This window comes from Notolepis coatsorum, assembly GCF_963971535.1.
Source record: "Notolepis coatsorum genome assembly, chromosome: 7".
In the NCBI taxonomy this organism is placed as follows: domain Eukaryota; kingdom Metazoa; phylum Chordata; class Actinopteri; order Aulopiformes; family Paralepididae; genus Notolepis; species Notolepis coatsorum.
The window spans coordinates 27,723,286-27,750,785 of NC_140171.1; the positions used below are offsets into that span (position 1 = coordinate 27,723,286).

The window sequence follows — 27,500 nt, forward strand, 5'->3', positions numbered from 1 at the left end:
TGCAGGGGAGGTAGTGCAATACCCGTGGTACGCTCGGCTGAGCGCACCACTCTCTGTAGGGCCTTCTTGTCTTGTGCCGTGCTGTTTCCATACCAGGCAGTGATGTTTCCGGTCAAGATGCTCTCTACAGCTCCTGAGTAGAAGGACTGGAGTATCTTCCCCGATACTCTGAACTTCCTTAACTGTCTCAGGTGGTAGAGGCGCTGTTTCGCCTTCTTTACTACTGTGTCTATGTGTGTTGACCATGTCAGATCCTCTGAGATGTGGACCCCCAGGTACTTAAAGCTGCTCACCCTGTCCACGGTAGCCCCGTTAATCATCAGTGGTGTGTGTGTCTCCTGCTGTCCTCTCCTATAATCCACGATCAGCTCCTTGGTTTTACCAATGTTCAGGAGCAGGCTGTTGTCCTGGCACCAGCGTTCCAGTACCTCAACCTCCTCCCGGTAGGCCTTCTCGTCGTTGTCCGAGATCAGCCCCACCACCACCGTGTCGTCGGCGAACTTCACTATGGAGTTGGAGCTGAACTTGGCCACACAGTCGTGTGTGTAGAGTGAGTACAGCAGGGGGCTTAGAACACAGCCCTGGGGGACCCGATGCTCAGGGTGATGGTGTTGGAGGTCTGACCCCCCACCCTGACCGCCTGGGGTCTTTCACTCAGAAAGTCCAGTACCCAGGCGCTCAGGGCGGAGCTCAGACCCAGCTCGATCAGCTTGTCCACCAGTCTGGTGGGGACAATGGTGTTGAACGCTGAGCTGTAGTCAATGAACAACAGTCTTACATAGCCCCCCTTCTGACGGTCAAGGTGGGAGAGGGTGCTGTGCAGTACCTGGGAGACCGCGTCGTCAGTGGACCTGTTTGTCCTGTATGCAAATTGCATAGGGTCCATATCACTGGGGAGGGAGACACAAATGTGGTCCTTGACCAGCCTCTCAAAACATTTCATGACCACAGAGGTGAGTGCCACCGGTCTGTAGTCATTTGGACATGTTGGGGAGGGTTTCTTCGGTACAGGGATGATGGTAGACATCTTGAAGCAGGCAGGGACCACCGACTCCGCCAGGGATTGATTGAATATGGCGGTGAACACAGGGGCTAGCTGGTTGGCACAGGACTTAAGTATATGCGTCCTGTTATTCCATCTGGGCCAGCAGCCTTCCTGGTGTTCACCTGCATAAATGCTCTTCTCACACTGTGTACCGTCAATGAGAGAGCGTCCCCGCCCCCCCGCGGATGCCCCCCCCCCCCTCCACAACAGCCGGCGCACCAGTGACGTCACTAGCCGTTGGGCTAGCAGTGCCACTGTTTGCACCAAACCGAGCGTAAAAGGTGTTGAGCTTGTCCGCAAGGGAGGCGTCGTCGCTCCCCATTGAGGGGGCGCTGACTTTGTAGTCAGTTATAGCCCTCAGTCCTTGCCATAATCCTCTTGTGTCATTCTGTGCCATTTGTGCCTCCATCTTGTCGGCATACGTCCTCTTAGCAAGTTTTACAGCCTTGCGCAGAGTGTAGACTGTTGTCTTGTACTCTTCCATGTTTCCTGACTCTCTGCCCCGGTTATAAGCAGTGGTGCGAGAGTTCAGGGCTGCTCTGATGGTACTGTCCACCCATGGTTTCTGGTTTGGGAACACCCTCGCCTTCTTTGTGGGGACGATAGTATCAGCCAGTGTTGTTATGAATGACACTACAGCGTCTGTGAAATCGCTGACGTCACTATTACTCCTCCTGAACATTCCCCAGTCGGCGTCATCCAGTGCGTCTTGAAACGTGGCCTCTGATTGATCTATTGATCTTTGAAGGCAAAGCAATCCAAATGTAATTCTAAAGTAATCCAAAATGAATCGCATCACTAAGCTTACTCATCCACTGTGTCCCTCTCCAAGTCCCTTCGCTCTGCAGTAAACAGAAAATACATTTTCTGGTATCCATTCCCACTTTATTCAACCAGGAGAGAGAACTCCACACTGAAAGAATTGTCTGACCAAAATAAGAAATACAACTTGGTTATAAGCAAATATCTGCTTGAAATAAGTAAAATTATCTGCCAGTGCAGTAAGCAAATTTGGCTTTGCCACATTTCCTGAAATAAGTACAGATATCTAGGGTTCTCTCTCCTGATTGGATAAAGTGGGAATGGATACCAGAAATGTATTTTGTGTTTACTGCACATTTGTGTTAATTGATAAGCTATTGTTTGTGTGCCTAGTGCAGAGAGGATTGTGCTTGCTAGGAAAAATTACAATAAATCTGATTCAATTGATATTATATTTTATTATATCTATATATTTTGTGTATTTTGTGTATGGTACCTTTGCATCTACTGGAAATCACCATAGTGTATATCTAGCTAAATTAAACAGTAATGTATCTCCAGCTGTTTGTCAGTTTGAATGGGGCATACAACCAGGGGTGTAGCTCCAGATTCTGGGCCCCATGAAAGAATGTATTTGTAGGCCCCCAGTGAATGCGAGCACGCGTAAGCGCGCGAGTGGATTTTTTTTGTGCCCTTTTTTTATTGATGAAAACGCATAATATGGTTTTTACCTATACATTCGGATCAGCAGTTCAGCACCTGCACTGTTGGTGGGTGAGCCTAGTAAAGGATGTCGCATTGTGTTCATCTTCAATGAATGGACCAATGCAATAGTCTACCAAAGCCCCCCCTCTCTCTCTATATATCTCACACACACACACACACACACACACACACACACACACACACACACACACACACACACACACACACACACACACACACACACACACACACACACACACACACACACACACACACACTTCAGAAACAAACATAGTATCAATGAGAGCATCAATAATACACCTGAGTGATGTCTAGTAAAAAAAAAAAAAAAAAAAAAATGCCCCCCCCCCCCCCCCCCCCCCCCCCCCCAGTGCTGGGCCCTTGGAATCATCCTAAGCTACCCCCCCCCCAGCTACGCCCCTGCATACAACCATAACACCAGCTGATCTAAATACTTGTTGCATGCTCTCTGTGGTATCGCCCTACATGTGGATCAATACACTTGGTCAGACACGTATCTGTTTGTTTTGCAAGACTGTTGTTACACGCTACACCCATACAACAAACAATCTAACACCCAACATTGCAAAAGATAAAAGCCTCATAATTAGTGATAGGCTGTGACTGGCTGTCAGAAACTATATATACTGTTCTGAATTTTGTATTTGTACTGACTGCCGTATTACAGCACTCATCAAGGTAGGAACATAGGCCTACTGTGTATCTGCAAATGTGTTTATAGATAATGAATAACTAACTCATTAAAATGTAAGTAGTCATTATGATGTGTTTAGATCATAATGTTTTTTAATAGATGATGTGTTTGTAATACATGTTTATGATGTTCTATTTAGATGCAGATATTCAGCATGAAAATGTTTGCCCTTGTGGCATTCATGATGCTTCTCTCCAGCAGTTTGGTAAGACATGGCCTTTGAACTGTCCTCTACTCTACTGTACCCTACTGTATTGTACTGTACTGTACTCTACTGTACTGTACTTTACTCTCTACTGTACCCTACTGTATTCTACTGTACCCTACTACACTACACCACCTTTTATATTCTACTGTCTTTGTATTTATCTTTAAAGGCTGACCATAACCATGTCATCGAGAAGCGTTCTTCATCTTCAAGTGAGGAGGTTGGTATTTTACGTTGAATACATGAATGTTATTGCATATAAATATATTTTTTTAATTTAAATCAATAATTTATTTTTCAGTAGTGATGACTCATCCTGTAGTGATGTTGCAGTGTGCTGTTATAAACAGCTGTTTTTATCTTGTAGAGATGTTACAGTGTGCTGTTATAACCTCTTGATCTTCTCTTGTAGTGCTGTAACAGTGTGCTGTTATAACCTCTTGATCTTCTCTTGTAGTGATGTTACAGCGTGCTGTTATAACCTCTTGATCTTCTCTTGTAGTGATGTTACAGTGTGCTGTTATAACCTCTTGATCTTCTCTTGTAGTGATGTTACAGTGTGCTGTTATAACCTCTTGATCTTCTCTTGTAGTGATGTTACAGTGTGCTGTTATAACCTCTTGATCTTCTCTTGTAGTGATGTTACAGTGTGCTGTTATAACCTCTTGATCTTCTCTTCATTCATTCATTCATTCATTCATTCATTCATTCATTCATTCATTCATTCATTCATTCATTCATTCATTCATTCATTCATTCATTCATTCTTGCAGAGGGGCATCTCTGGCAAACCTTCCAGCCCCTACCCTGAGCTGCTCAACCTCCTCAAGCTACTCCAGTCATTGGTCCCACCTCCACCTCCACCTCCACCTCCACTTCCACCCCCACCCCCACCCCCACCCCCACCCCCACCCCCACCCCCACCCCCACCTCCACCTCCTAAACGACGATAGAGGAAATTACTCAAATGTTGTGCTCAAAACATGACTTACTTTAATATAATTTAGCACAATAAAGAGCATTTGAAATACACTTCATTGTCATAATGTACCTTTGTCAAGATGATGGTGGTGGTGGGGTGAACGCGGGCTTTAGGGGGAGGGCTGTTGGAGTGGATGCTTGCTACTTTCTGTGCACGTTCCATGATGACTTCACTATTTCTGGTCTGTTCTTGGGCCTGGTGACGTGACACAACAAAACATGTATTAAGAAGTTAAAGTGTGGGTGGGTGGGTGGGAGGATGGGGGGGCTTTGTGGTGTAGATCATGTATGTATGTATGTATGTATGTATGTATGTATGTATGTATGTATGTATGTATGTATGTATGTATGTATGTATGTATGTATGTATGTATGTATGTATGTATGTATGTATGTATGTATGTATGTATGTATGTACTGTATGTATGTATGTATGTATGTATGTATGTATGTATGTATGTATGTATGTATGTATGTATGTATGTATGTATGTATGTATGTATGTATGTATGTATGTATGTATGTATGTATGTATGTATGTATGTATGTATGTATGTATGTATATGTTTGCATGCATTTGTTCTTGTTTTGTTTCTATTAAAAAAAAAAAGCTAAAAAATTGTCTAGATTGTGGTGACCTGCATGGCTCCAATGCGTGTTATCTCACTGTCACACCTCTGTCTCTCACCAAATGGGCTTGTGAAATCGTTTTTGGAAAATAAATATGATGACTGCACTGATGGGAGCTTTTGGCAGTATTTCAATTGACTGAGTTCAAATTCCCTTTGAATAATGTTAAGGTGTTTGCACATGCCATAACACGCCCCCTGAAGAGACACTTTGTTTTCTTCTGCTCTGCTCTGCTTTGCCCAAACCAACTTTTGACTGGTTTGATTTGTGATGATGCCCCACAGTGTTACCTCCCCTTTCTAACTGACATGTTGCCAAGAATTTCTCCAGACCTGAGTTGTAGACACAGAGATTAGCTGCTCCTCCAGCCTGTTGGTATAGATTCGAATCCATTAGTCAACACTTGTTAACCTGGTTAAGGTTTAAACTAACAGGCTCATGTACACCAGTGATAGGCCTATAACTAAGTCTCTGGAATCTGTATCAGTTGTAAAGCCCATTGTCCAGAAGTCATTGTGAGCCTGTTTTTGTTTAGACAGACAGGGTCTAAAGACCTCAGTCCACCAAGTTTTGTGATGATTGAGAAAATGATCCTCGAATTAGTCTGTGAATCAGTGAACTATTTTTCTTGGCAAGGCACCTCCTCGAGTTATATTTGAAATAACATTAATTGTTATACATTTGCAAACATGGTTCATTACTGTACCGCCAAGCAATACATACAATAAATTGTGTGATGATTCAACAAATTATCAATGAGTTATGGACAACTTTCTTAGGTTGCACATCTTTTGCATTTTGTGGTGTACCTACCTAGGTAATAGGTTAATTTTGAAAAATGTACAGGCATGACTCCTCCCTTCGATACACACAAATGTTGTGCTAGAACACACCCGTTGTCAACTATGGGTTAATGCCAGCTATGTTTTGTGTATTGGTCCATTAACCCTTTCACTACCAAACTACCAAAGGGTTAACCCTTTCACTGCAACAATACATAAGGTTAACCCTTTCACTGCCACACGACAAAGGGTTAACTCTTTCACAACCACACTACATAGGGTAGTAGTGAAAGGGTTAATCTTCTGTCGTGTGGTTGTGAAAGGGTTAAAGGCGGCATGGTAGCAAGTTTGATAGCCCCAGTACAAGTCAGTACAAATTTATCAGAATGTTGCTCAATGTTGGAGTTTAAGGTTGAGGGATGGAGGGAGGGGGTAAGAAATGGATAGGCGAAAAAGGGGTGAGAAATAGAAAGGAGGGTAGAACATGTTTGTTCATTTAAAAGTGTTAATTGTATGTACATATCTTATCAGGTGGTGAGCAACTTAACATTACACTCAGATTATTGCTGTGATGTACTTTTATAATTAAATAAATACATTTAATATACATTTGAAATTCATGGTTTGTTGTGTTCTTTATCAGTACTTTATAAATGTATGTTATGGCAATTCATGATATATTTTTGTAAGTTTGGGTCCCGGGGAAACACCAAATTTCTCTTTTGGGTCTCGAGCTGAAAAGTTTGGGAACCCCTGGTCTATACAGTCAGCTTATACAGTACAGTGTAGAATGGTGAGGTATAGCTTAGCTTGTGGTGCCACCTTGTGGTGGTGAGGTGCAATGAGGTGCATGGGATTGATGCCAATAAATATAAAGTGTGTGTTAGTGTCTAAAGTGGGTAAAGTGGGTGCTACAGTGTGTTGTTTATTTAAAGTGAGTGTGTGCGTGTGGATTGATTGATTGATTGAAAACTTTATTAACAGATTGCAGAATGGGTACAATACAGTACAGCTCAATACACACAATTGTTAAGGGGATGCAGACCAGAGAAAGACATTTGTCTTGTTTACATCAGGGTCCCCCATTTTCAATTCATCAGGACATATATGACGTACATGACATACAGATAGACAGTACTGCTACATCTATACATTTATGACATACCAGATTTGCAAAAACAGTACTGTTTGTGATACAAAAAGAGTCAAGAAAAGGGAGTATATACATTTGACGTAAAAACTGTACATTGGAGGAGGTTGGGGGGGGGGGGGTTGGGTACATTGGGATATTGACAACCATACTGGGTAATTTACATTGGAGGGGGTTGGGGGGGGGGGAAACACTGTACAAACAAGCAAAACTGTACATTGGAATATTGACAAAACCATACTAGGTAAATTACTGTACATTGGAGGGGGTTGGGTTAGGACATTTACAGGGGCCAGTTTTGAATTGCAGTCTCCCGTAGGTGTCCCTTGAGAGTGGTTTTGAAAGTAGGTAGTGATTCACATTCCTTTACAGCTTTGGGTAGGGCGTTCCACATTGATGTGGCATAATTGCGAAACGTGTTTAGTCCCTTGTTTGAGCCGAATCTGGGTTTAACATGATTTGTGGAGCTCCCTCTGGTGTTGTGATCGTGGTATTCACTGACCTTTGGGAAGTATTTTGACAAGTACATGGGTACCTTGGTCGTGTAGTGTATCTTGTAGACCAGGCCCATTGCAAGTTGCTGTACTCTGTCGTCTACTCTAAGCCATCCTAGGTTGTCAAAGTGGGCAGGGGTGAGGTGGGTTCTAGGAGTAAGGTCAAGCAGTAGTCTGACCAGTTTGTTTTGAGATGTTTGTAATTTTGTTTTTAGCGCCTTTGAGGTGCTTTGGTACCATGAGGTGCAAGCATAGTCATAGTACCCTTGAATGAGTGCTCCTGCCAGAGTCTTCAGGGTATTCTTGTTTACCAGAGAGGAGATCCGGTACAAGAATCGAGTTTGTTGGTTGACTTTTTTTTATTACATTGGATGCCATTTTGTCACAGGAGAGATTAGCCTCTAGGATGGAACCCAGGTAGGTAATTTCATCTTTCCTTGTGACAATATTGTCACCCACTGTAACTGAGAAGCCGTCAATCTTGCTGAGTTTGTTATTTGAACCGAAAAGAATGGACTCTGTTTTGCCCATGTGGATGTGTGTGTTGTGGGTGTATTTGATGTTCTGTTATTGTTCATTGTTCATGAATGAGCATCCTGATGGCCTGGGGATAGAAGCTCCTCCTGAAGCTCTCTGTGCTTGCCATGAGACTCTGGTATCGCTTGCCTAACCGCAGCAGTTCAAAGAGGCAGTTGTTTGGGTGGCTGGGGTCTTTGATTATTCTCTTAGCCTTACCCATACAGCGCTTGTTGTAAATGTCTTGGAGAGTGGGAAGCCCCCCTCCAATTGTGTGTTCGGCTGAACAGGCCACTCTCTGTAGTCTGCTACGGTCTTGTGCAGTGCTATTCCCAAACCAGGAGGTGATATTGCCAGTCAGGATGCTCTCTATTTTGCATGAGTAGAAGTTCTTGAGGTTCTTCTGACTCACTTTGAACTTCCTTAGGCGCCTAAGGAAGTAGAGGCGTTGTCGTGCCTTCTTGATAACACTGTCAATGTGTGTGGTCCATGTCAAGTCCTCGGATATGTGGACTCCTAGGTACTTAAAACTGTTCACTCTCTCAACCGGTGCTCCGTCGATGCTGAGGGGGCTGTAGTCGCTGACCCCCGACCTCCTAAAGTCCACAATCATCTCCTTTGTTTTGCTGACGTTCAGGGAGAGGCTGTTCTCTTGACACCATCCCGCTAGAACCTTTACCTCTTCCAGATAGGCCCTCTCGTCGTTTGCAGAGATCAGGCCCACCACTACTGTGTTGTCAGCAAATTTGATGATTGTGTTGTTGTTCCGCTGTGCCACACAGTCATGTATTGCTGCGAAGGATGTACACATCAGCATCTGTTATTGTGAAAAATTTCATGTTTCTAATCTTGCTGCAAGCTAGAGTTGGATTGGATGTTACAACCAATGGACTGACCTATAGGATATAAGCTACTGGTCTTAGCTACTACTACATATCCTGGTTTAGGGCCCCATCCTCTGCTCATCTTGGTTTAGGGCCCCATCCTCTGCTCATCCTGGTTTAGGGCCCCATCTTCTGCTCATCCTGGTTTAGGGCCCCATCCTCTACTCATCCTGGTTTAGGGCCCCATCCTCTGCTCATCCTGGTTTAGGGCCCCATCCTCTGCTCATCCTGGTTTAGGGCCCCATCCTCTACTCATCCTGGTTTAGGGCCCCATCCTCTACTCATCCTGGTTTAGGGCCCCATCCTCTGCTCATCCTGGTTTAGGGCCCCATCCTCTACTCATCCTGGTTTAGGGCCCCATCCTCTACTCATCCTGGTTTAGGGCCCCATCCTCTGCTCATCCTGGTTTAGGGCCCCATCCTCTGCTCATCCTGGTTTAAGGCCCCATCCTCTGCTCATCCTGGTTGAGATTGTCAGATTGCAGCGCGGTAAGCTTTCTAGTGGGTTGTTCTCATGTTTCTTTCCCATTTTTGATCATCAGCTTGATTCCCTGGACTCCCTGTCGGCAATGTTTGCCTCGCTGACTGATCTCCTGGTTTTGACCCCTGCCTGTGGACTACAGTATCTGATGAGGAATGAACCTGTGAACTTTGAATTTGCACCTGATTGCTTCTGTGTCGTGCTTGTGGGTTCTTTCCAGTTCTGAGTCAGTGAAATGTTACATACCACCCAGACAACAAACAATCCAAACAAACACCCAACATTGCAAAAGATAAAAGCCTCATAATTAGTGATGAGCTGTGACTAGCTGTCAGAAACTATATATACTGTTCTGAATATTGTCTTTTTACTGACGGCTGCACTACACACAGGACTCTGACACTAACGCACTCCAACACTCACCAAGGCATGACCATACTGTGTATCTGCAAATGTGTTCATAGATAATGTATAACGAACTCATTCAAGTTAAAGGAGAGTCATTAGCATGGGTTTAGATTGTAACGTTTTTAATAGACATGCTTATACAATAATTTATGATGTTCTATTTACTGTAGATGCAGATATTCAACATGAAAATGATTGCTCTTGTGGCGTTCATGATGCTTCGCTCAATCAGTTTGGTAAGACATGGCCTTTGTACTGTACTCTACTATACTGTACTGTACTGTACTCTACTGAACTCTACTGTACTGTAGTCGTGTACTGCACTACTCTACTGTACTCTACTGAACTCTACTCAACTGTACTCTACTGTACTGTATTGTACTGTAGTGTACCCTACTGCACTCTACTGTACTGTACTTTACTGTACTCTATGTGGATTTACAGCAACACAGTTTCAGAAATCTTACCATCACCTTGTATATTCTGCTGTCTTTTTATTTACTTTTGAAGGCTGACCATAACCATGTCATCGAGAAGCGCTCTTCATCTTCAAGTGAAGAGGTTGGTATTTTACGTTGACTACATAAATGTTATTGCATAAACATCTCAAATCTAAATCAGTGATTGATATTTCGGTGTACAGAATGTCATGCTAAGCAGCTGTTATATCTTGTAGTGATGTTGCAGTGTGTTGTTATAAGCAGCTGTTTTATCTTGTAGTGATGTTGCAGTGTGTTGTTATCTTGTAGTGATGTTGCAGTGTGCTGTTATAAGCAGCTGTTTAATCTTGTAGTGATGTTGCAGTGTGCTAAGCAGCTGTTTAATCTTGTAGTGATGTTGCAGTGTGCTGTTATAAGCAGCTGTTTAATCTTGTAGTGATGTTGCCGTGTGCTGTTATAAACAGCTGTTTAATCTTGTAGTGATGTTGCAGTGTGCTGTTATAAACAGCTGTTTTATCTTGTAGTGATGTTGCAGTGTGCTGTTATTAGCAGCTGTTTAATCTTGTAGTGATGTTGCAGTGTGCTGTTATAAGCAGCTGTTTAATCTTGTAGTGATGTTGCAGTGTGCTGTTATAAGCAGCTGTTTAATCTTGTAGTGTTGTTGCAGTGTGCTGTTATAAGCAGCTGTTTAATCTTGTAGTGATGTTGCAGTGTGCTGTTATAAGCAGCTGTTTTATCTTGTAGTGATGTTGCAGTGTGCTGTTATAAACAGCTGTTTTATCTTGTAGTGATGTTGCCGTGTGCTGTTATAAGCAGCTGTTTAATCTTGTAGTGATGTTGCAGTGTGTGCTGTTATAAGCAGCTGTTTAATCTTGTAGTGATGTTGCAGTGTGCTGTTATAAGCAGCTGTTTTATCTTGTAGTGATGTTGCAGTGTGCTGTTATAAGCAGCTGTTTAATCTTGTAGTGATGTTGCAGTGTGCTGTTATAAGCAGCTGTTTTATCTTGTAGTGATGTTGCAGTGTGCTGTTATAAGCAGCTGTTTTATCTTGTAGTGATGTTGCAGTGTGCTGTTATAAACAGCTGTTTAATCTTGTAGTGATGTTGCAGTGTGCTGTTATAAACAACTGTTTTATCTTGTAGTGATGTTGCAGTGTGCTGTTATAAACAGCTGTTTTATCTTGTTTATTGTTTATTGGATTCCATTATATGTTGTACTACTGTATTGCACATCGTTGCGGGCAAGACCACCCGCATTTCATTGTATACTTGTATGCCGTGACAAATAAAACTCTTGACTTGACTTGACTTGTAGTGATGTTGCAGTGTGCTGTTATAAACAGCTGTTTAATCTTGTAGTGATGTTGCAGTGTGTGCTGTTATAAACAGCTGTTTTATCTTGTAGTGATGTTGCAGTGTGCTGTTATAAGCAGCTGTTTAATCTTGTAGTGATGTTGCAGTGTGCTGTTATAAGCAGCTGTTTAATCTTGTAGTGATGTTGCAGTGTGCTGTTATAAGCAGCTGTTTTATCTTGTAGTGATGTTGCAGTGTGCTGTTATAAGCAGCTGTTTAATCTTGTAGTGATGTTGCAGTGTGCTGTTATAAGCAGCTGTTTAATCTTGTAGTGATGTTGCAGTGTGCTGTTATAAACAACTGTTTTATCTTGTAGTGATGTTGCAGTGTGCTGTTATAAACAGCTGTTTTATCTTGTTTATTGTTTATTGGATTCCATTATATGTTGTACTACTGTATTGCACATCGTTGCGGGCAAGACCACCCGCATTTCATTGTATACTTGTATGCCGTGACAAATAAAACTCTTGACTTGACTTGACTTGTAGTGATGTTGCAGTGTGCTGTTATAAACAGCTGTTTAATCTTGTAGTGATGTTGCAGTGTGCTGTTATAAACAGCTGTTTTATCTTGTAGTGATGTTGCAGTGTGCTGTTATAAACAGCTGTTATAACCTCTTGATTTTCTCTTGTAGAGGGGCAACTCTGGTAACATTTTCAGCTCCTTTTCTGAGCTGCTCAAGCTCCACCCGCTGTTCTGGGAAATTATCCCACCCCCTCTCCCACCCCCAGCCCCGGTCCCGGCCCTGCCTCCACCTCCTGCAGGACGATAGAGGAAATTACTTGAATATTACATTACTAACAGATGTAATATCAGTTGCCACAATAAAGAGCATTTGAAATACACTTCATTGTCGTAATGTAACTTTGTCAAGATGATGCGGTGGTGGTGGGGTGTACATGGGCTACTGGGCTTTAGGGGAGGGCTGTTGGAGTGGATGCTTGCTACTTTCTGTGCACGTTCCATGCCTTCACTATTTCTGCTCTTGGGCCTGGTGACGTGACACAACAACAAATAAATTAAGAAGTTAAAGTGTGGTCTCTTAGGGTGGGTGGGAGGAGGATTGGCGGTGTAGATCATGTATGTTTGCATGCATTTGTTCTTGTTTTGTTTTTCAGTGGTCTAGAAAGCTGTGACCTGCATGCAGTGATCTCACTGTCACACCTCTGTCTCTCACCAAATGGTCTTGGGAAATCGTTGTTGGAAAATAAATATGATGACTGTACTGATGGGAGCTCTTGGCAGTCATTTAATTGGCTCTGAGTTTAAATTCCAATAATGTTAAGGTGTTTGCACATGCCATAACACGCCCCCTGAAGAGACACTTTGTTTTCTTCTGCTCTGCTCTGCTTTGCCCAAACCAACATTTGACTGGTATGATTTGTGATGATGCCCCACAGTGTTACCTCCCCTTTCTAACTGACATGTTGCCAAGAATTTCTCCAGACCTGAGTTGTAGACAGAGAGATTAGCTGCTCCTCCAGCCTGTTGGTATAGATTAGAATCCATTACTAGTCAACACTAACACTAAACTGACTGTATTAGTTAGTTGTAAAGCCCAATGAGAGCCTATTGTTCGATTTAAAAAACAATTTAGCCAGACAGGGCCTAAAGACCTCAGTTGGCAAGTCTACCAAGTGTTGTGATGATGATCCTTGAATTAGTCTGTGAATCAGTGAATACACAGTTATATTTTAAATCATTTTGCAAACATGGTTCATTACCTCCAAGTAATGCATACAATCGTGATGATTAGATCAATATGGTATGGTTGTGTTAGGCCACTTTTGAAGCATTTGTAGTGAAATAATATTTCATGATGATCTTGTATCTTCCTTTGGGAAATATTAGTAATATTATTATTATTAATATCATTTTTGGAAAGTTGTGCTTCGATCAGCGATTTTTCTCGGCTGCTCCCCTACATTTTCAAAAGCCTAGAGATAGGTTGTCTTAACTTCATCATCATAAGTTATGAATGTCAAATTTATATAAATATTCTTCATGTGTGCTATGGATTGCGAGACCTATTTCTTAAGCTCTGTGGCTATCCATCAACGCTGCAAATCAGGATCAGTACAGTAATCAACCTCAAAATTAACCCCTTCGGCACCGTGGTAGAATGGTAGAAAGTCCTAATGGCTGCATCTATATTTATGGGTTGATTTTTAAATGATTTTACAGGCATAAAATACCTTACTCTAATTTAAATCAAATATCACAGGTTTACAGGACTCTGCTCCCCTAAATGGACAATACTGTGTTTATTTATGCATACAACTGTGGAATAACCTTTTTATTGAGCATTGTGGATTACTGTGTAGATTATCCCTTTACCCTGCTGGGCTAACCAGGACTAGAGACGATTGACTATTTAAAAAGGTGGTAATGCAACAGCTGTGAGTGATGTGAACTAATCATGACCTGAGACACATACCTTCCCCTGTGGATTGGTTGAGCAGGTGCCCACTACTTTCCTCACATGCTCGTTTTGCAAGTTTCCTATAGGAGCGTGATGATGGTATGGCAGAACACCTCGGCTTATAATAGCAGACCAGCCACAGACCAGCTCCAAGATGGCAGACTGATCCAGGACGGAGGTCTCACGACAGTGTGCTGCCCATTTCACTTGTTTTCTACAGCGTTGTATTTTCCATTATCTACACAGCCTGATATCCTCCTTCTTCAAGTAACTATGTTACTGGGACCAGATAATGACTTGGCTTGGGCCCTGCACAGTACATATCATCTTGCAGACAATGAATAACTGGCATTGATTGCAGGGGGAACGGACAGCTTAAGATGACACGGGTGATGTCATCGTCCTCATATAGGAGTGCTTGGAGAAGGAGGGCAGAGAGGCAGGCACAGAACATAACATCCAATAGCGCACAGGCCCGCTACCCCTCCCCAATTAGTTCAACTTCACAGTCAAGGCTGCCTCTCATCTAGCAATCACAGTCAATGTTCTCAGTGCGGCCTGGGCACAAAATGGCCGTTCACACAGTCCAAAAAAAAAAACAGATGATAAAAGAAACTATGAAACTATAAAAAAATATATATATATTATAGAAAGCCTGTCAATGAAGCATCTCCGCTGCCCCCGTCTCATTCGGCGCCAGCTATTAGTTAGGGCCTGCTGTAGCTATAGGCCGCGCTTTAAACGATAGGACTGCGTCACCACTCACCTTGTTTGTAGAGCTATAACTATATTCTATATTATAGCTATGGATACAATACTATGGCCCATTTGACATCACCTATCTATCATGCAATATGTGAAAAATAATAAATGCTCCCATCCATACGTTCCCGTGCTATACCGTGGTGAATAGAAGTATGGTTTTAGAGCGGTCTAGGGTAATTCATGAAATGCTATATAGACCTATACGTCAATTCCACTATAGACGTTGCCATTTCTTGCCTGTATACGCTATTATCCTGAAATCAAATCTATATCATAGGTATTATGTTCCATCATGAATGCATGAAAGGGGGGGGGGGGGGGGGGGGGGTCGTTTCTGATTATTTGATTGTCAGTAACAGCATTCGTATTGAACACTAAAAACAGCCCGATCGGTATAAAAGCATTGCAGGATCAAGCTAAAATTCACGTCAGATCGTTCTTACCTGTGATCGGAAGTATTCCAAAAATAATATTCCAATTGTTTGATTGCCATCTGGTACATTCAATGTCCATTTGGCCCACGGCATAATCCACCACAACATATTGATCTGGGATATTTGAGGCGCTTCAATGGAACCGGCAGAACGGCTGCCTTCGCCCGACAAGGAAACATGAAACCGGAGATGTTTGGCCATTACACAGGCCAAGATACAAGGTTACAAAGGGTGCTCGATACCGCTGTCTAGCGGGATGCGGCCGGTATTGCACTTTGGCAACCTCACACTCATTTACATTTACATTTAGTCATTTAGCTGACGCTTTTATCCAAAGCGACTTACAAGTTCTGTACGACAAGACAGCAAGAAGGGTACAACTCTATCAGCTGAGTAACAATGTTCATCAAGTGTTGCGTGTTACAGTGTAGGTTAGTTTATTAGGACAAGTGCATGACAGTAAGGTTAGTCAAGGTTAGATTTTTTTTTTTTTTTTTTTTAATCATTTCAGATAATGGTTGAAGAAGTGAGTCTTTAGTCGACGGCGAAAGATTGGACGGGATTCGGCTGTCCTAACTGGGATGGGTAGTTCATTCCACCATTGTGGGGCAAGGACTGAGAATAGGCGGCTTCTCTTTGATGACCCTCCGGGAGCTTGGATAGGAGTAGGTCTGAGGCGGCCAGAAGATGCAGAGCGTAGGGGTCTTGAGGGTGTGTAGTTAGAGACCATTGACCGGAGGTAGGCAGGAGCGGTTCCCTTTGCTGCACGGTATGCTAGGTCGAGGGCCTTGAAGCGGATACGTGCAGCAATGGGGAGCCAGTGCAGGTCCCTAAGAAGTGGGGTGACATGGGCCGACTTCGGTAGGTTTGATATCAGGCGGGCCGCTGCGTTTTGAATGAGTTGAAGAGGCTTGGTGGCAGTGACCGGGAGGCCAGCTAGCAGTGCGTTGCAGTAGTCGAGGCGGGAGATGACTGTTGATTGGATGAGGAGTTGGGTGGCTTCTTTTGTCAGGAAGGGGCGTATCCTTCTGACGTTGCTCAGGAGGAATCTGCAGGTTCTGGTTGTCGCTGCGATGTGAGCAGAGAAGTTCAACTGGTCGTCGAGGACAACACCAAGGTTCTTGGCGGTCGGGGACGCGGTCACAGCTGCATTCTCGACTGTGATGGAGAGGTCGGTCAGGGGGGAGGATTTGGCCGGCAGGTGGAGCAATTCTGTTTTGCTTAGGTTCAGTTTGAGGTGGTTGGTCGTCATCCAGGCGGAGATGTCGGACAGACAGGCCGAGATCCGCTCAGAGACGTGGATATCTGAGGGAGGGAAGGAGAGGAAGAGTTGAGTATCATCGGCATAACAATGATATGAGAAGCCATGAGACGTGATAATGTTACCCAGTGATTTAGTGTAGAGGGAGAAGAGAAGGGGTCCTAGGACCGAGCCCTGGGGGACACCCGTCCGGAGGGGGCGGGTGGCCGACAGAGTCCCTCTCCATGACACTTGGTAGGAGCGGTCGTTGAGGTATGATGTCAGCCATGTCAGCGCAGATCCAGCCACTCCCATTCCTGCGAGGGCCGCGAGGAGGATCTGATGGTTGACTGTGTCGAAGGCTGCAGATAGATCTAGGAGAATCAGGACAGAGGAGAGGCCTTTCGCTGTTGCTAAGTGAAGTGCCTCTGTGACCGCAATGAGGGCCGTTTCTGTGGAGTGGCCAGTCCGGAAGCCAGACTGATTGGGGTCTACACACTCATTCCCTATGATAACACAGAGGTCCGTGGATGAATAATGAATAAAAATATCTAATCAAGGAATAAACGACCAAAACCCGAGAAATCTCTCTTCTTGGCTCCCAACGCATGGCGAGTTAACCCGGGATATCTCGGGTCTGGCGCCGAATGTGTTAACACAAATATTCCACTGATAATAATTGAATACGTTGAAATTAAATGAAATGTTTCTGAATGTTTCCTGACATGGCTGTGTTATACAGAGACAGAGAGAGAGAGAGAGATAGAGGGGAAGAGAGAGAGAGAGAGAGAGAGAGAGAGAGAGAGAGAGAGAGAGAGAGAGAGAGAGAGAGAGAGAGAGAGAGAGAGAAGAGAGAGAGAGAGAGAGAGAGAGAGAGAGAGAGAGAGAGAGAGAGAGAGAGAGAGAGAAAGGTATACTGTGTGTGTGTGTGTGTGTGTGTGTGTGTGTGTGTGTGTGTGTGTGTGTGTGTGTGTGTGTGTGTGTGTGTGTTGTGTGTGTGTGTGTGTGTGTGTGTGTGTGTGTGTGTGTGTGTGTGTGTGTTTTCTTGGGCGTTCCACTGACATTAACCAGTGATCACCGCCAGCAGCTGCCATAGCACCCCTATTACATCCCCAAGAAATCTTGCACCTGTATTAGATAATATCTATACTGTACATGCATACTGTATGTATATGGTATATTGACATTTGCAACAACAAGAATTTTTATTTTTATTCATGACAATGTTCAGGGCTAGTGTTATGCAAACATTTAGAATAATAAATAAATGAATAAATACACAGTATATGCACTGTTCCAATTGACTGCAGCAGCATAAAAGGTCATATTGGGTTGCAAATTAAACCCTGTCTGTTAGTCATTCTGTCTGTCTCTTATTTTATATAGATATTTTTCATGGAGATATAGTTCCAGTTAATTGTTCTATTAGTCACCAGATTAGACATGACACAGGCACATATACACAGCAAGCTCTAAATACTTTTTAATTGCTCTCTGTGTCGTTGCGCTGCACATAGATTAATTCGTGTTTATCTATTTTGCAAGGCTATTGTTTGATGCTACACCCAGGCATTGCATGATATGTTACCTCATTGCAAAATATATAAACTGCTGGGCAGATATATTAGTTAGATGTGATTGGCTGCTATAAATGCTGCTATAAATCCTGGCCTTGTATATATTTCAGCACTTTTCATTTCATACAAAAATAACTCTACAAGACTCTACTCTACAAGAAAGCCGTTACACTCGCATACATAAAGGTATGCAAATATTAACTAGATTTTCTTATTAATAGATAATACAGTTGAATTGTAACAAGAATAGAGATGTTGGTTTTGTAGTCATAGTGGTGTTTATTATTACTAGCCTATTATTATTATTATTATTATTATTATTATTATTATTATTATTATTATTATTATTATTATTATTATTATTATTATTATTATTATTATTATTATTATTATTATTATTATTATTATGTTGTTGTTGTTGTTGTTGTTGTTGTTGTTGTTGTTGTTGTTGTTGTTGTTGTTGTTGTTGTTGTTGTTGTTGTTGTTGTTGTTGTTATTATTATTATTATGTATTTATAAATGTTTTCAGATGCAGACATTTGGAGTGAAGATGCTTGCTCTTGTTATGTTCCTGGTGCTTCTATCAAATTGCTGGGTAAGATGAGACCATGTGTCATATATCATTCTGCAGTAAGACCATTTTTGAAGTCATCATATTCACTTGTTTATTCTTTTTTTTTCTTTTTTTTTAGGCCGACAGTGATCATGTCATTGAGGAGCCCTCTCTGTTTTCCAGTGAGGAGGTGTGTATTCATGTTGGACACCAGGTTTGGGATCAATTCCCTTTCAATTCAATCGGTTCAAAAGTGTTAACGGAAATTGTTGTTTAGCTGCTGACGACGCAGCATCCGTTCTCATTTATGCCAGATAGTAAAACTTTTTCATGCCAAAGGTCTTTCAATATTTAAAAAATCCACCTCCTGAATTAAATGAATTGAAAGTGAATTGATCCCAACCCAATCACATAGCATATACAGTACATTACATCTATCTATTCAATGTACTTTTCAATCTACACAACTATTATGTTACAAGCATCTATATAATCCTATAAGTTGTTTAACTTTCTTGACTTGCTCCTGTAGTTTTTCAAATTGGCCACTAACCCATCCTGGCTGTCGGACCTCATTCAGCTCATCATCCAATCACTGCGTCCTGCTGCCGCAGCTCCACCCACCACTGAAGCCCTGGCTACTAAAACGAACTAAATAAACATGATTGGAAACGTTTCTCAATGCATTTAATACAAATGAATAAAGAACATTGGAAATGTACTTCATTGTCTGTGTGTCTCGTCTGTTGAGAAGTTGGATTCTGAAAGTGATGAGACATATAGTTCCCCAGCTCTAGGAAATACTTGGGTTGTAAAAAGAGTGATATCTCCATGTGCAATTATCAGAGTTATACAGTGCTGGTGGCTAGTGTTTAAAAATAGTGTTTATGTAAGTTAAGATAATATAAGATATTCCTTTATTGATCCCCTTCGGGAAATTCAGGCATCATAGCAGCATGGGGGAGGGGGGAGGGGAGGTACAGGTAATAGAAGACATGATACAGGTCATACAATTATAGTACAGTGGAGAAGTAAAAAGAAAAATAGAATAAAAATAGGCAGTGTAAACAATATAACAATATAATTAACTCTGGGCATGCGCATAATATGGGCAAGTGGCAGTGTAAAAAGGTCAAGGTGCAAGATGAGGGTATGTATGCCCTCTCAGTTATATTTGCTCTACAATAAATATAGTTACAGTATATATATAATCTAATAATCTAATATCTGATCTAATACAAACCTGTGCTGGGTATTATACTGTATTTAAAGGAGAGGCAGTATGGTGTGGGGAGGGGGGGGGGGGGGGGTCCCAGCCGAGGTGATCACCAGCTACCAAGAAGGAGACATATAGGCTCCACACCAACCCCCTACTACCACGAAGGAGACATAGGCTCCACACCAACCCCCTATGAAGGAGACATAGGCTCCACACCAACCCCCTATGAAGGGGACATAGGCTCCACACCAACCCCCTACTACCATGAAGGAGACACTATAGGCTCCACACCAACCCCCTATGAAGGGGACATAGGCTCCACACCAACCCCCTACTACCACGAAGGAGACACTATAGGCTCCACACCAACCCCCTACTACCATGAAGGAGACACTATAGGCTCCACACCAACCCCCATACCACGAAGGAGACACTATAGGCTCCACACCAACCCCCTACTACCATGAAGGAGACACTATAGGCTCCACACCAACCCCCTATTACCATGAAGGAGACACTATAGGCTCCACACCAACCCCCTACTTTGTGTCCTCTTCTCGTGCTTACAGTATATAATTATATAATGTCATCTTTCAGCGCGGCTCTGCACCCGTCTCACTGTGCTGTGGTCAGCTACAGAGACGTCCTTGAAGGGTGCTGATTGGGTGCAGATTCCCTTGAGGGCTATGTGATTGGATATCTATTTTATTTTGGCAGGGCAAACACAATATTCGTAGGGGGACTAAAGGACTTTAGTTTCAAGTCCGCAGGGCATTGCACATCTCTGTCTAAGTAGCATTTATTTATTCTCTTTTTACTGTTATTTTTTACTCCACTTACTTCAGTTTCAACTGCACAAACCTTTGCCATGATATCTATTAATATAGTTAAACTTTACAACTTGCAACATCTATCTGGGATGGGAAATGAAAACCATGTGACTTTCTACAAGACAGTTAAAGATGGAAGCTGTGAACAATAGTATAGCTGTTAGGACATTCCCTCACCTCGGCAAAGGAATTAAAAGGAACCAACAACACATAGTTACCCAAGATGTTTACAAGGAAGGATTAGGATTAGGATTTGGATTAGGCAAGGATCGCTTTTCCAGAGCAAACATGACAGTAAGTACAATACACATTTTCATTCAGTTATACTGAGGCATTTAAACAATGTACAAATATTCTTTGACTATTGAAGTTTCTCTCCAAAGTCTCGAGTCCTGCATGCAATTGCAATCAGTTATGAAAACGTTTTGTTCCTTACTGAGACTATGAAGAAAACCTTTAAAATCATGAAAGCAAATGTTGTGATCATTTAATAACTTCAATATCTGTGTGTGTGTGTGTGTGTGTGTGTGTGTGTGTGTGTGTGTGTGTGTGTGTGTGTGTGTGTGTGTATGTGTGTGTGCATGCGTGTGTGTGTGTGTGTGCGTGCGTGTGTGTGTGGGTGCGTGCATGCGTGCGTGTGTGTGTGCGTGTGTGTACAGTATGTTTATGTGGAAATATGTTGGATTGTGTAACTTGTGTAATTCATAGGTTGCCATGAGATTAACCAAAACTGAGATGAGTAAGAGATGTTGAGAGTTAGAGAGCAGGAAGGCAGCGATGTACAGACATATTAATGGAGTTCCCCAAGGAGCATCTTCAAGGTATAGTTCATAAAGGGATATCACTGATTGTAAAGATTTATAGTCTAGTATTGTGTGCTATTAATTTCACCATTAACCCTTACAAATGTGAGTTGCTTGTTGTTGTTGTTGTTGTTGTTGTTGTTGTTGTTGTTGTTTTCTTTTGGTTTTGGAATATTTTCTTGGAATTACTGTATATCTTTTTTTAGATATATAGATTTTTTTTTAAATTTCAGTGACAATTAGCATTATAATGGTCAGTTCTCAGAATTCTATCTTACATGTGATATTGTACACCTGTAATAATATTATACTTACTTATAATAATAGTAAATAGTATTAGGGATATTAACTATCTAACTATGTGTGTTACAGTTTCAGGTGCATGATGAACTTCATTCTTCTGATGATGTTCTTCTTGGTGTATTGCCCTGTGACTGTAGGTACAAAATGACCTAATCATTTATATATATCTGTCTATCTATATATACGTATATTTAATGTGTTATATGCCAATCTAAGAAGTTGTACTTGGGTTAAGACAAAACCACTGTGTTTGTTTCCTTGCAGAATTCTCGTCACTTTCGAAGCAGTGACTCTAGCGAGGAGGTACTGTAAAACTGGTGTCATATATATATATACTATGTGTATAGATGGTAGATAGATAGATAGATAGATAGATAGATAGATAGATAGATAGATATAGATAGATAGATAGATAGATAGATAGATAGATAGATAGATAGATAGATAGATAGATAGATAGATAGATAGATAGATAGATAGATAGATAGATAGATAGATAGATAGATAGATAGATAGATAGATAGATAGATAGATAGATAGATAGATAGATAGATAGATAGATAGATAGATAGATAGATAGATAGATAGATAGATAGATAGATAGATAGATAGATAGATAGATAGATAGATAGATAGATAGATAGATAGATAGATAGATAGATAGATAGATAGATAGATAGATAGATAGATAGATAGATAGATAGATAGATAGATAGATAGATAGATAGATAGATAGATAGATAGATAGATAGATAGATAGATAGATAGATAGATAGATAGATACAGCTATATATAATTTAAATATATATATATATGTATTATTTTTGTTCACAGAGATTCTACATGTACCCAATCCCCACATTTTGGAGCTTTCCAAGACCAGTGCTTCCTCAGCTTCCCTCCCCCCAAATTCCCTTCCCCATCTGGCTTCTGTTTGCCCGTCTATGGCCAAAGCCAGTGGGCACTGCAGGGCCCAACCCAGGACCAGGGCCCAACCCAGGACCTGGGCCCAACCCAGGCCCCAACCCTACTACCGCTGGGCGAGGAGACAATCGATAAAAGCACATTACAATGGAAGGACAGTGGATATACTCAGTTTGTCAGCTTTTTATTATTCTACAATGCTAGAGTGAGTATTCATTGAATATGTATTCATGAATGTACAGTATGGTATGCTATATGTTATTAAGTGTTGGTCATACATTTTAAAGTGTGTTATCTATTGATTATTTACATTTTGGGATGTTTGACTGTTCTTTTCTGACTTTTTACTTGGTATGATTTATATGTATGCATGCTTGGTTGATTTATCAGGGAGTAATTCCCATGTATTTTTCTGTAATTGATTTCCGGTGCATGTGGATTTTTTTATTTTGTCACTAGTACACTATTAGACACTATTACACTATTGCACTATTGCACTATTACACTATCTTACACTATTACACTATTATACACCAGTACACTATTACACCATTACACACTATTTGTAATGATTGGACAAACATTTCTTTATGTTTGTTATGCTACAGACATTCTTTATTTGTAGCACCCCCTAGTGGTCGATTTGAATGAAACTTTCACTGTACAGTATGTTTCAGGTACTTATGTGGATATATCCTGATAGATGGATGTCTGTACCATGTTTTGTGTACTGTACATCGGATTTATTTATGGTGTAGGAGTTATAACCTTTCAATGTTCAAAGTTCTGACCTTAAATTATAGTGCCCCTATCAGGCCAATTAGGGTAATATTCTAGGAGTCATATCCATAGCCTGCTTGATTGATTTATTGATTGGAAATTGTATTAACAGATTGCAGAATGGGTACAGTACAGTACAGCTCAATACACACAATTGTTAAGGGGATGCAGACCAGAGAAAGACTTTCGTCTTGTTTACATCAAGGTCCCCCATTTTTTATTCATCATAGCTGTCAGCCTATGTGGCAAGTTTCATTCACCACAGCCTAGTTGGTGAGACTAGCTCCCGTTAGTTGCACAGACAGACCTACAGACAGACCCACATGACCAAACCTCTCTATCCTGGTGCGTCTGTGAGAGATAATAACTAAGCTTTTGATTTAGGCTGTCTGTAGTTCATGTTTTAAAGAATTACGATTTTCTAGGTAAAATATGTTTTGGTGATCAGAGATGTGCATGTACTACTTCAGGGGCAGGGGTTGAAATGGAAAAAAAGGAGAACCTGTAACATATTAGTATTACATACGTGTACACAGGAAGGTGTCGATGGAACGTCTCCAACTGTTGTCAAGTCCTGGATACAATTATGATACCAACTAGTCATTATTTGTGTATTTGAGTTCATGCTATTCATGTGTTTTGTTTTGTTTTGTTTTGTATGGTTGCTGTTGCCATTGTTGTTTTGTTTTGTTTTGTATGGTTGTTGTTGTTGTTGTTGTTATTGTTGTTGTTGTTTTATTCAAATTATTCAAAACAAAAGTTCCCACGGGGTCATTATAAGTCCTACGACTTTTTCAAAGTGGTTCAATGATCAAGGTCAAAGTCAGCAGTAGGTGCTACTGTACATACCAGTGCCAGGCATACACCATTGGAAAGCTGGGATCCCAATGGTTCATTTCAGATGCAACTCAATACTGTATGTCAATAGTTTATGTCTATTAATATGCAATAAAAGATTTGAATCCACCTAAGCAAATTATTAAAATTCTGAGTGTATAGAGGTTTTTATATCTAATGATTAGGCATGATATCTGCCTACTCGTCCTACTGAGTGCCATTGCCATTGAAAAATGAAAAAATCTCCATGTTGGATGGTGAGCACTTCTATTCTGGTCTGTAAAAGGGAGACTCTTGGATATCCATATAACCCATTTTCAATCAGATATCTTGAGGCGAGAGGTCTAGGAACCCCTTTGAAAATGGCCCTGTAATTTATTCCCTCGCCAAAATATTGCCTACATTTGAAGCAATATTTAGCCTCCTTCCCAACAAGGTGGCATGGCGAGCTTGGTACCAATAGATTCCTTAGTTTGTCTAGTTTCATGTGACAAAAAGCCATCTAGACCCGGGAAGGTCGGCTAATGGGAGTAAGATTTATAAAATCTTTGGGTTTTAGTTTTATTTACATACTAAATTTAAAGAGTCTCAAGCCCTCAAGGCATCGCACGTGTCTGTTGGTGATAATTAATGTATTTATTCCCTTTTTACTGTTCTTTTTTACTCACAATTTTACTTCAGTTTCAACTGCATAAACCTTTGCGATGATTCCATCTATTAAACTTTAAAACTTGCAACATCTATCTATCCATCTATCTGGGATGGGAAATGAAAACCATGTGACTTTCTACAAGACAGTTAAAGATGGAGGCTGTTAACAATAGGACATTCCCTCACCTCTGCAAAGGAATTAAAAGGAGCCAACAACACATAATTACTCAAGATCATTACAACATGAAGACGGTATTTGGAAGGGATTAGTATCAGTTTGCCAGAGCAAACATAGCAGTTAGTATAATGCATATTTTAATGCATATTTTCATTCAGTTATACTGACCCGTTTGAACAATGTAAAAAAATCTTCTGACTCTTATGGCATAGATTTGAAGTTATTCTAGAAACTTTATTTGTGCCCACAGGGAAATGGGTTTGCAGCACAATTGCAGCACAAAGGCATTTCGTAAAAATAAAAGTAACTTCGGCATGTGACTTGACCAACAGATAGCCAGGCCCTGGCCTTTCGGTCAGAAATAGATCTTGACCACTAGCTACAGACACAGAGGCTGATATTTAGTGAAATACATGATAATGAAAGACATGGATAAATGTATAAAGGGCCACAGTACCTGGTACTGGGTACGTTTTTAGTACCTGCTCTGTTGAGGTTCCAAGCGGGTAGAACAGGGACTAAAAAGTTACCTGAAACACTGATTGGTCAGAAGAGAGAATCATTACTACGTCATCATTGCGCTACACAGGGAGTTGTGTTAGCTTTGTGCTAAACAATAAAGATGATTTAAAAAGCACATCCCTGGGGGGAGCCTGTGCAAGTGGTCATTTAGTCAGAGAGTGACATACATAGCTACTCTGATCTGCTGGATTCTTAAGAAAATCAACAATTTATAAAATTACGCCATGGGCTTCAAGTGAAAATTCTGTAGCCAGTAAATACTCGGTTAAATACTTTTTTAAGGTGGCTAAGTGGTGCAGTGGGCAAGGCACTCGCCACTAACGCAGGAGATGCGGGGTTCGAGCCCAGCTCTCGGCGTTGCTACCGGCTTGGCTGGTCGTTCATACTAACACAATTGGCAGTGTTAGGGGTGGGAAAGCCGGTGGGTGGGGATTGGACGTTGTGGACAGCGACTCCTACAGGTCGGTTGGTGCGCCTGTACAGCAGAATCAGGAAGTATCGGGGGCAGCATGACTCGAGCCTCCCACACGTTACTCCTCGCCACTGAGAGATCGCGCTGTTCAGGTGAAAAGATGCAACAGCTGCCTCCTCGTGTACCGGAGGAGACACGTGATGCAAGGCTTGGTCCTCACTGCAGCCGACCAGTGGAAGGCATAGTCTAGCAACGTTCGAGACAGGGGAGGGGAGAATTGAAGGGTGAATTGGCGAGGCGAAATTGGGATGGGAGAAAAATAGAAAAATAATGAGAAAAAGTGGATAAAAAAATAAAATAAAAATGTAAAGCTGTTGAAAACACTATACATAAAATCTTAGCATGTGTCTTTGGTTTCTCAAGTGTGCAATACTGTACATGCAGTAAGGTCAGAATTGCATATTCCACCCCCTGGAGGCCTTGCAGATTGCAAGGGTTCTGTGCAGTTCTGTGTTTGCGATACAACGTACCGCTTCACTAGACGCGTCATGACCAGTGATTGACCCTATGGGTCTGGGAATGACTGGCACGGGTGCAATTATAGATTTCCTCCACAGGGTAGGGACTTTGTGAAGGATGTACATATATAGATGGTTTCAATAGGGTAGGGACTTTGTGAATATTAAAGGAGGATGTACAGATATAGATGTTTTCCATAGTGTAAGGGACCAAGCAGCCAGACGAGGAGGACACAGTGGTGTAGGCAAGAAAATAAGGGTTTTATTTTACCCATGCAAATACAGCCAAAGAATAAGGGTTTTATTTACCCATGCAAATACATAATTTACCAAATATAACATAAATGGTCCAAATAATAAAGCAGGACAGAACAGAACGGAAGACAAAAGACAAATGAGAACTCTATATATAAAACTATCCACATTATCCTAGGCAGGTTAATTGATATAACTAATATTCTACTAAACAACATCTTACAATTCAGACGAATCTAACAAACAATAAACACACAACATAACTACCAAACTGAACAACCAAAAATCCACAGATATTGTCAGGGGCCAGGGCCTAGGCTTTCTTATGGATTGAGGCCTCTAAAGAGGTAATTGACTTCTGACTCCTTGATGGTAAAGAAGGTGCAGGAAGTGGCAGCCTCAGCACTCTCAAAGTGACAAAAGAAGGTGTTGAGCTACCATCTCCAGTCCCTCACTACCATGCAAGGCAATGGAAGGTTTGTGTGGAACATTGGTCATGGTTTTAATTCCCTGCCCTGCCCATGGGATTGCAGTATGCTCAAGTATACTCAACGCAGGGGGCGTGTTGAGTAAAATGAAAGTGTGCACTGACCTTGGGTTTTCAACATTTACACAATTATTTGATTCAATGGTGGGTTCTGTTTTATTTTATGCTGCTGGAGTATGGGGTTTTGATGATGCACCTGAATGTAATGCGATCCAGA

The 27,500-nt window shown here is 41.6% G+C and overlaps 1 protein-coding gene and 4 long non-coding RNA genes across 5 annotated transcripts in view; all 5 read left to right on the forward strand.

Moving 5' to 3' along the window:
• Nucleotides 1-27,500, forward strand: part of cnga1a (cyclic nucleotide gated channel subunit alpha 1a) — a gene marked incomplete at both ends in the record, with an annotated part of 155,293 nt that overhangs the window by 55,601 nt on the left and 72,192 nt on the right. The gene's annotated exons all lie outside the window — the stretch shown is intronic.
• On the forward strand, nt 3,180-4,590 carry LOC311232395. The gene is made up of 4 exons (XR_014619945.1): nt 3,180-3,232; nt 3,388-3,453; nt 3,626-3,676; nt 4,230-4,590. It is a non-coding gene; the product is annotated as an uncharacterized lncRNA (long non-coding RNA).
• LOC311232398 lies at nt 9,749-12,401 on the forward strand. Its single transcript, XR_014619947.1, has 4 exons — nt 9,749-9,800; nt 9,952-10,017; nt 10,292-10,342; nt 12,208-12,401. It is a non-coding gene; the product is annotated as an uncharacterized lncRNA (long non-coding RNA).
• On the forward strand, nt 18,106-19,274 carry LOC311232392. The gene is made up of 4 exons (XR_014619942.1): nt 18,106-18,197; nt 18,541-18,606; nt 18,704-18,754; nt 19,097-19,274. It is a non-coding gene; the product is annotated as an uncharacterized lncRNA (long non-coding RNA).
• LOC311232396 lies at nt 20,629-24,979 on the forward strand. The gene is made up of 5 exons (XR_014619946.1): nt 20,629-20,907; nt 21,273-21,434; nt 21,789-21,852; nt 21,984-22,022; nt 22,554-24,979. It is a non-coding gene; the product is annotated as an uncharacterized lncRNA (long non-coding RNA).